This window comes from Centruroides sculpturatus, unplaced genomic scaffold (genome assembly GCF_000671375.1).
Source record: "Centruroides sculpturatus isolate CEXI.00-Female unplaced genomic scaffold, Cexi_2.0 scaffold1077, whole genome shotgun sequence".
NCBI lineage: Eukaryota > Metazoa > Arthropoda > Arachnida > Scorpiones > Buthidae > Centruroides > Centruroides sculpturatus.
In genome coordinates this window covers 232,775-243,228 of record NW_019385357.1, presented here as the reverse complement: position 1 = coordinate 243,228, position 10,454 = coordinate 232,775, and positions in this window count along the sequence as shown.

Genomic DNA, 10,454 nt, shown 5'->3' with positions numbered 1-10,454 from the left:
ACGTAATACACGTAACTGAGGAGAGAACGAAAAGAACCGAGTCGAATTAATTAAGTCGGAAAAAAGAAAGTGTGCATTATAATCGAGAAAATGCGAGTATTGTATTAATCTTTAAAATAAAATACAATACCAATATAGCCCTATCGTTGAAAAAATTTCCTTATTTTTGCTCACCTCGAGTTTTGCTTAGTAGAAATGGCTAAAAAGTACGCAAAATACGTAAGGAAATACGTTATTACAGGACCACCTGTATTGGACGACCACCTGTCTAAAAGAGCAATTTTTGAAGGAACCGTGGGTGGTCGCCATAGACAGGTTTTACTGTATATCAAAAATTGCTCGGGGCTTAAGGTGTTAAATTGTTTTAGATGATCAGATGAACCCTTATATTATATTATAATATTTGCTTAAATAATATAACTACAAATTTTCTCTCACGTAAGAGTATAAAACACCAAGTTCCTAATGTCACAAAAATAAAAAATTTTTTAAATTGCGTTTTCCGTTTTCTGCTCTGAAAACCCTCTGAACGTTGAAGGCTCCAAATACAATCCACATTAACTCTCACGTAGAATCTCTACTTATCTTACAACACGTGAATCTTTATTAATTAATATTAAAGTGTAAAGATATCGAGAGCTTCTTGGTTCATTTTCTGCACGCGTTCTTAATTAATAAACGATATTTACAAACACGCATCACTTAAGAGTACTTCACACGTATATTCGTGTTAATTTCCCTACAAACATTCATTTTGTTTTCATTTTCACCCCGTGAGCACAAACGGTCCTTTTCACCATGTTCATTGCGGGCTCGACTACTCCAACAACAAGGCGACCGGGTAGTGAGAAACGAGGCTAGATATATTGGGCTCTGTCCTTCACCAAACATAGAAAAAAATTTCTAAAGATATTTTTTACCCAGATTACTTCCCGTGTTTCCTGACCATAATTTCACTCTTTTTGCCCTGTGTACTTTATCTCCTTCGTGAGATTCGTTTCCATGATCCGAGAACAGCGTGATGACACCTTAACCACTCGAACTCTTCTTTACAGATTTGGTTTTGTAAGTGAAATACTGTATGTCAAATTATATGAGAATAACTATGGAATTCTTATGAAAGCAATAATAACTAAACATTTATGAGATGACCATTTTGTCATCTCATAAATGTTACCGCTACAAAGATAATGATTAAATATTATTCAAACATTAATTTTCATTAGTTAATTATTACGTTTCCATATCTTATACAATAACATTATTGAACTTAAGCAGTATATTAAATAGTTTTCAGAAATTAATTTTAATAAATAAAAATCGATATTTTTTAAATGTTTTAATTAAGCAATTCATTACAAGTGTTATATAGCTACAATGTCATTAATTATTGTAGTAAAATAATAGAAATAATTATTTTATATTTCTTTCATATAATGTCATTTGTAGAACGCTTGTATGAAATAAATACGTAAAAATGAGCTAAAAAATGAAAAACGGAAGGTTTTAAAATTTATTGTCATTGAATTATTTCACAAAAATGATTTCGTCTACAACAATCACCTCACATGTACTGATTATTTACATTGTGTAATTATTTAAACATCCAAAATTAGTTTTCGTATTCTGTAAAAACCACAGACGTCACCGTTCAATTACGTACTTTCTCAAGCGGAAGCGAAAACATACCTCGTGTTAAATGTAAATAAAGTAACCGATATTACAAAGTTTTACAAAAATTAGAAAATAGGGCAAATTTTACAATTGAATATTGTTTCATTCCTTATAAGTCTCTTAGTTTCATCTGGGAGTTCGTATATCGGAATATATTCGGGAGTATTTTTTAATACCTCAATGAAGGTCGATTTTATTTCTTCCTTGGAAACCTTCACTAAAAATATGTTAAAGCTGCGCTTCCGCAAATATTTCATTTTTCGAAACTCTAAAATCCCGTCCATACCACAGATCTCTCTTTCGTACACGAAATCTTGCGAATACGTCGACTTCACACTGACCAAAACCTTTATTCCTTCAGGATTTCGATGGGTAATTGGCAGAACAATCGCATTCGCCACACAACTTTTGGTAACCCATAGATCAGCCATAAACAGAAAAGTTGGATTCATTTTGGTATTTTGTTTCAACTCTTCATAAGTCATGAAATTTACGGCAAGTAACGAAGAATATTCAGAAGTTCTTCTCGGTTTAGCGTAAGCAGATATTATTGGTGGAAGAGTGGCGACATTTTTTTGAAATTGATATCTTCTTATGGATTTAGCTTCTTTTGTCGAAATGCAAACATTGCATTTCGACAATCAAGTTCAAAAGTTGTTCTATTAACTGTGGCTCCAACATGGAGAATCTAATTAACGGCAGGAACTGTCTTATTATTTCTCCCTTTGAAATGTCGTCGTTTGTTTTTCTCAGTTTACAAAATTTCTGCTCGACCCACTCGAGAAGCGCATACACCAAATCAGATTCTTCTACTGTGAAAAAGTCTGACTTCAATAACTTGTAAATGGTGCTTTCTTCACACCGTTTGAAATCGTCTGTGTGGAAATAGTTCTTTTCGAGCCAATGGAAACTTTCCCAACAATTAAACTGGAATTGTTTTTCGTTGTATCCGCAAGCAAAATCGTGGATGCGAAAAATGTCTGTGCAGATAATCGACTGTGTAAGATAATAAAGACACATTATTTGCAGTTGCCTAATAAAGTAACGTTTGCCGATGAGGTACATTTCGAATCCGTTATCCGCAGAATTAAAAAAAAAAACACCTTCTTTCTCCAAAAACCTGAAACGAAACATTTACAAAGTTAAATATTATAAATAATTTGCATATTTTAAATTATTTTACATAGTTTTAAGTTCGTATCTAGATCAAATAATTGTTATTATTAACTTATGTANTTATTTAAAGATATTTATAGTTTGTCTTCAATGTCGAACACAAATAGCCTTGTAACTTTATCTACTGTTGATATAAATATTAATTTAAGAAAAAAAATTTAATTTTTTTCAATAGAAACTGGACTAAACAGAGACGTGCACAAATTAAAGCCGATTTATCAATATAAATATATAAAAATGGGGAATGCATTCCATACTTAAATATGCTTTCAAAATAAAAATTGTTGAGAAATTTCACGAAGAAAAATAAAAGTTAAAAAATTCGTTAAGAATTAAGTATGTTAGTGAGGAAATGTCACATTTAGTTCATATCATTTTTCTGGGAAAAATTTAATTCGATTTGTTTACTATGATTTGGCAACGCAATACCTAACTGACTTGCTATGTAAAAATGCCTACCTGGAGAACTTTCTCTAGGAAACAGCTTTCATTTACGAGTTAGACGTATGAAGGAAACACGCAAAATTCCATCTGGCCAGTCGGATGTAAAAGACAAACTGCCAGATGGAATTTTCAATTACCAATATCCAGCGTTTTTATCCACTCGACCACTAGTGGGTTTATGCAAATTTTTTCTTCTTTCAAGCTCTTCCGTCGTAATGAATCAAGCAGTAGTTAAACTTCTTTATATGAAAATGTATTTTTATTATCTAACATCGTGTATTTTTTAATGCCGTAAACTTGTTATTCAATATATTTCTATTTGTCATATTCGCATATCCATTGCAGTTTTGAAGAAGGTAATCCCTTCAAATGTGTAGCATTTAATGTCCTTTTCTCATAAATCAACAGGAATTGAATGTCATAAGTAATCTCGAAGTATTGTTAGTAATACCGTGTTCTCTTCTCTAATCCGTTCATTGCAAGTATGAAAAGGCTTTTAACTTCACAAATATTTGTTAACGTCAGTGCTGTTAACATCTGCTAAGAGCTGTTTAAATACTATATATTGTGATACTCCCAGTAGATCCACGGTTAGATATTAGCCTACCGATAGTACCACTCGACGTATCATTCTCCATCTCTTGATTTCATTACTCGACCCCATAGAAAATTAGGCCCGTTGTGCGTACTTATGCGACAATATAGTTTATAATTGTTTATGGCAGGTGCTAAGTAATCAACAAATTAAAACTTACAACATTATTAGTAAAATAATCAATATTTAAATATGAGTAATCATTTTATTAACAAACTAAAAATTTGCAGAAAAAAATTATTACGTGTATAAGATTTGCATTTAATGATACATTAGCATTGGTGATAAAATATTGATAGTAGTTTCATTATATTTGTGAAAATCCCTGCAAAAGAAAAACAAAAACTTCATTAATTAATTCATTAATAATCGAAGTTATGCAGAAGAAAAGCCTTGCGTTAAGGTGTTAGCTTACCGCTCTGGAAACCCGGAAACGAATCCAGAAGAGACGAAATCCCCAAGAATTTTTGATGGCGTGGTCCGTCACGAATATGTCGGGTCTCGTCTTTCATAATCTGGCCACTCCACTGACCGGGCCGAATCGACCAGTTCAACAATTGATAAAAAGACTTCGTATTGTCCAGAAAGAGAAAAGTTGAAAGAAATAGATCTCACGTGATTTTTCTTTGTACTTTTGATTCTTTAACAATGTAATGACATGTTATGGAAGCGTATACCAATATGTGAATTTGACATCATTTTACGCTTCCTTATTATAAAATATCATAAAGATGACAACAAAATGACATGTGTATTATTCTGACAAAGTGAATGCGTCTTAGTTAACCAGTTAAATTCAGAAACTTCACTATTGTTCACGCCACACTAAATACGTTTTCAGTAGTATTTTTCACTTTACTCGATTGTACTATTTACTAGTACACGGAAAAATAATTTTCCTTTCCTTTCTGACTTCTAGAGGCTTAAAAAATTCCAAGTCCGTAGACTGGTATAAAAAACAAAAGGACCAACAGATTATCTTTAAGAAAAAAAAATTTTTATTTAACATTATACTTCACTTCAAATGGGTAAAGACAATTTATCTGACTTCATTGGTTTCTCTTAAATATTATTATTTACATATATTTTAATGATGGATGGATCCGGAGGCGAAGCTGAGGACTTTACAAGAACGAAGAGAAAGTTATTTAAAAGACGTGTAATTTTTCAAGTGCTATTTGCGTGAGGAGATCATTTTAAGAACACTCCAATTAAAAAAATCAATACGAGAAGACATTAATAGACAGGATGTATGGAAGATAGAGAGATTAATACTAAAGTCAGTAATAAACAAGAAAGGGAAATTGATTAACGATGTAAACGGAAATATTAGAGTTAAAAACTAATTTAAACATTAAAGATGATATAAAATATATGAATAATAATAATAGATATATAAAAAATAAAAATGAGAATTTACGTAATTATTTGATTATTCATAAGAATTAGAATATAAAGTATGGCAAGACAATTTAATGGTGAATTTAACTGATAAGTGTATTCCAGAGGATTATATGCGTTTCCTGTCATATGGTGTTGGTATGAACTTACCGTATTTTGATAAAAACATCAGATACTATAGCAGATATAAACCTTGCGATATCTAGAAGCAATTACAATAAAAAAGCAAAAGAACTAAAGAGAAAGATTGCTGAGGATTAAAAGAAATTTAATAGAAAGAAAAGGATACATAATAGATCGAAAGGCTAACTAGCATATAGGTAATTATAATAGATTAAGAAAATTCTTTGAAAAATCTAATTTACGTACTGTTAAAGCAGATAAATCACAACAAGTAATAATAATGAATTTACAAGATCTGGATGAGAGAAAACAAATCATAAGAGAAGGAAATTTTGAAGAATTAAAACAAGATCAAACAAACAATATACAAAAATTTATCAAAAGAAGGTACTGTTTCGATGGCTAAAAATAAAGAAATATCTCCAGAAAAAAATGCGAGAGTGCCTAAATTAAATATTCGTATTAAGACACATAATCAAAATAAATTCAGACCTATAGTAGATTTTAAGATGACATTGTTATATAATTTGGAAATTTTATTAAAGAAATGTTTACAGGCTATATCAAATTCGGAATTCAGTATAAAAAATGCTGACAGTTTAATTTCAAAATTAGAAGCAGGAAGAGTTTTATTTGAATATAAGTTAATGAGTTTGGATATCGTATCAATGTATCTATCCTTCAATCAAAAAAGAAATGATCATACAGAGTTTACGTGAGTACAATACCCCTGCATATTTAATAACATTAGTGACTTTTGCATTGGATAATAATTTCTTTACAGTCAATGGAAGGTATTACCGACAAAGGGACGGAATATCTATGGGTTCAGTTATTGGCTGAAAATTGGCAGAAATAGTCATGATAAACATAGATAAATTTTTGTCACAATTAGGTGGAATAGTATTCCTTGCACAGTATGTAGACGACATATTTATTATATACAATACGATCATTTAGCCCTTTATTGGTATGTTACTTGTAACAGAACATTAATAATAATTAATNATTAAAACTAGAGGTGTTTATTATGTAAATGATTATTATTTTTCTCCTAGATTGAGAGATTAGATTTAAGCTTTGTGATTTTGGTGGACAAAGATTTCTCAAGCACAAATGGTAAAAACTGTTTATGATAAAATTATTATTGATGATGAAGTGAAATATTTTTATGATGCTGACTGTGACCAAGTTAAGCCAGTTTCATCCAAACAATTGCTGGATAGAGATACTTCATTTTTCATTTCAAAATGTGCTGGTTTGTTAATAAACTAAATTGTTTTGGGAAACATTTTCTGCAATACGGTATTGTTCTTTCTGAAACTTGGTATGGTTCTACTACTAGAATTTGTATTTAGCTGATTGTTTGCAAAGTTATTTTGGAAAGGCTTTTAAGATACATGTGAAAGGTCATTAACCTCCCTTTACTAACCTTTAACATGCAGACTATTTTATTAATGTAATCTAATGTTTTTGATCAAATTAATTGACCTTTGTCAGGGTCAAAACGAACAAAACTGATTATAGCATGTTTTAGCTTTCAGCACTTATTGCACAAGTCCGAAACTAGTTATAAACTACAGATTGATAATGTACAAATGTACGCATATACCAATACATAAAAATAAATATACAAATTAATAATAATAAAGAAATAGATAACTGGCTTCTACTAATGTCTGTCCATGCTTTTTTCTTTATGCTGATATGTTCATAATGCACCCGCTCTCCATGCTGTGGATACTTTATATGATTCTTTCAAGTTTATGGTCTGTCCTGCTAGACTGATCTTATGAATATGCCAGGCTTCTGCATATTTAATATCTCTCCTGTCTTGCACCTTATGTATTATTTCTGCTCTTTCCCATTTCACTGATACCTCTGTTGGGTCTGCTGCTATAACAAATGTCGCTAAGCCATGATGGGTTGTTCCTTCTGTACTCTTTTATTCTTTCTTTTAATGACCTCCTTCCAGCTCCAATTTAGTACAGTTCTTTTTTCCACCTCTCGTCATGTATGGATATTCTGTAAACTCCAGGAATAAGGTTCAGATCTATAGAATCTTTGTCAGTATGTAGCATCTGATGTACTGTTGGGTTCCTTTTAAATACTATCTTTTTGTTAGTAGCTGCTCCTATTTCTTTGTAAATGTTGGTTAAGGGTGCCATGTATTCCAGTACTGTGTACTCTTTTACTCTTCCCCGTTCATTACTTTCATTATCATCTTTTTTCATTTTATTGATTAAGGCCTTTATTTTATTCTGATTGACTCCGACCTGCCATGCTAACTTTTTGATGTGTTCTAATTCTTTATGTCTGTCCTGCAATTTGCTGCAATGCATGTTCACTCTTTTTACAAGTGCCCTGAATGCTGCCAGTTTATAACTTGCTGGGTCGTGGGAGGTCTATGGTATTAATAACAAATTATAAGTGGGCTTTCTGTACACTTTAGTAGTAATTTCTCCTCCTCTTTCTACTTCTATTAATATATCTAGGAAGTGTATCTTTATATTCTTCTGTTGTTCTAGCTCGGGGTCTAGAGATGGTTTGATTAAGCTTTTGCTTATGTTCCCAATTCCCTAATCGCTTAATTATTTAACTACTTCTTAAGTAGAAATAAGTCAAAACCGATTACTTTGTACTCGAATATTTGTAGTCTCAGGAAAAAAGTGGAAAGAAATTTTTATGACGGATGCATAAATTGTAAATTTAAGGAAAGTAAATTCTAGAGCTTTTTCTGTATTTCGTGCATCTCTCTCATTCATTAAATTTAGTTGTACATGATGCTGTCAAAGTAACAGTTAATTTTTTACATTATACAAGAATTGTACACGTTTTTTTCTACATCCCCTTACAGATGGGACATACGAAATCATATCATCACTGGTTTAACATTGAAAGCCTTGAGTAATATAAAATGGGAGAGAAGAATAAAAATATCAAATATTTTAATGGATTTTTTAAACTCTTGTCAACTATACAGAACTATCATAAAAACATACCAGTAAATTCTTATCAGTTGGGTTAAGTTATAAATCTACTCATGATTCTCAATCAGGCAAAGGCGGCTAACAGCCCAGAACCGGTCGCGGATAGAATTGGATGTGGTAAACGTGTAGCATCCACCCGAGGTCCTAGGCCTCCACTGGCTAAACCGGGCGAGGTTGGTGCTGTGTACAGTGCATGCGCAAATCTGGCTTTTTGGATGCTGATGATACGGCACTTCCACTCCGCCACTAATATTCGAATATACAATAGCAATTTAGCAATTCTTATTTTTTTTTTCATGTGTAGTATAGAAATTTGTTATAAGATACATAATATGGTTATAATAAAATATTGTGCAATTATTTTCATATAATTAAAATTAATACGTATTTATTTTTTTAGAAAATACAAGGGAAGCGGCGCATCCACCACTTCCAGTGATGGCATGCCACTGTGTTTAGTGTATTTATAAATTTAAAGTGGCAATAAAAACAATTTTGATTAATATTGTGAGGCTACAAAGTGTACCAGAACCACACAAAAATATAAAAAATTAATATGAATATCTTTATATAATGATTATATTAAGACAAATTTCATGACCATAAAAGGACATGTTCAATTTGATGAGTAAAGGGAAAAAATAATTCTCATATTTAAACGAAATAATGTCGAAATTGAACGAATAGGATCAACTGTCTGCAATTGAAGTCAAATTGACAGATAATTATCTTAGTGAGCATTCTTTTCAACTGACCCTTTCAAAACATTNATATAAAAAACGACGAAACACCATTTTAAAGTGCATTTTTATTCAAATAGTATATTTATAAGTAATATGCAGCCAAAAATGCAGCCGAGTCAAATTACTGTAACCTAAAAAGTAGCCAATACGCCAAATGATATTTTTTACGCCAAACTGATAAAAGAATAGTCAAATTTGGCGCAAAGTAGCCAAATCTGGCAACGCTGACGCCAACCGAACCTCCCGAACAACAAACAAATATTGCCTGTTGATTAGTATGCATAGGGTCATCTGGTAAAGTGAGCGACCAATCACAAAGCATACTTTAAAGAACGCGTGACAGTCACTCGTTGAATATTGCTTTGGAGCTCTGACTGTTGAAAATAAATAGACTATAACTATATACATATGTTGTTTGAGTAAATTCGTTCGGTGGTCATCTGATCGTTTTATTGCTTACCTTCTAAGAAATTCTCGGTTCCGTTTTGAATGAATTGCCTCAAACAATAGAGGCATTTCACCATTACTCTCAAACTCTCAACACATGTTTCAACCAACTGTGACAGAATAGGGTACCTAGACTACACTTATTTTAATTTAAAAAAAGTATATATATATATATATATATTAGTATATTTAATAATTCAGAAGAGCGAAAAATGTCTTGCGATTTATCCTGTAACTGGTTATTTACTACATTTATTTTGGCTAAAATATTTTCCCACATAACATAAAAATAAAATTGTATGTCGTTTTAGTATTGTCTAGTAATGTTGTAATTTTTTTAAATATTTCGCTTTCTTTATATTATTTATAATTTTGTTTTCAACTTTAAATGCTAGTAAAACAATGAATTCGCTTTAGATTTTTTGGACTTAAATACGATAATTGTCCTTTTCTTCTTTCATTAAAGATGGTTTTTAATGTAGTGTCATATTTGCTGACAAGTTCAATTAAATTATAAAAAATGCCTCTATTCACATTATTCTCGGTGGAATTTTCATGCGTTCCTCATATTAAAGCTAAATTATTTGTAACACAAAACATCACGCAATTTAAAAAAATTTTAAGAATATGGCGCCATTTACAGTCGACCCCCCCTATAAGATATAGATACGTTCCAATTTATTAGGAATCCGATTTCTTACAAGTCGTTCCAATCACAGCCCGACACGTGACAAGTTTACGGACTACGGCTGATTGAAAGGTTTTCTTCCATAAAATTAATCGATTCTACACTAATCCGACTCAACATTTCCAAAATACGTATATTTTTTCGTAGTTTTATAGGAATCGTAATTATAGGGA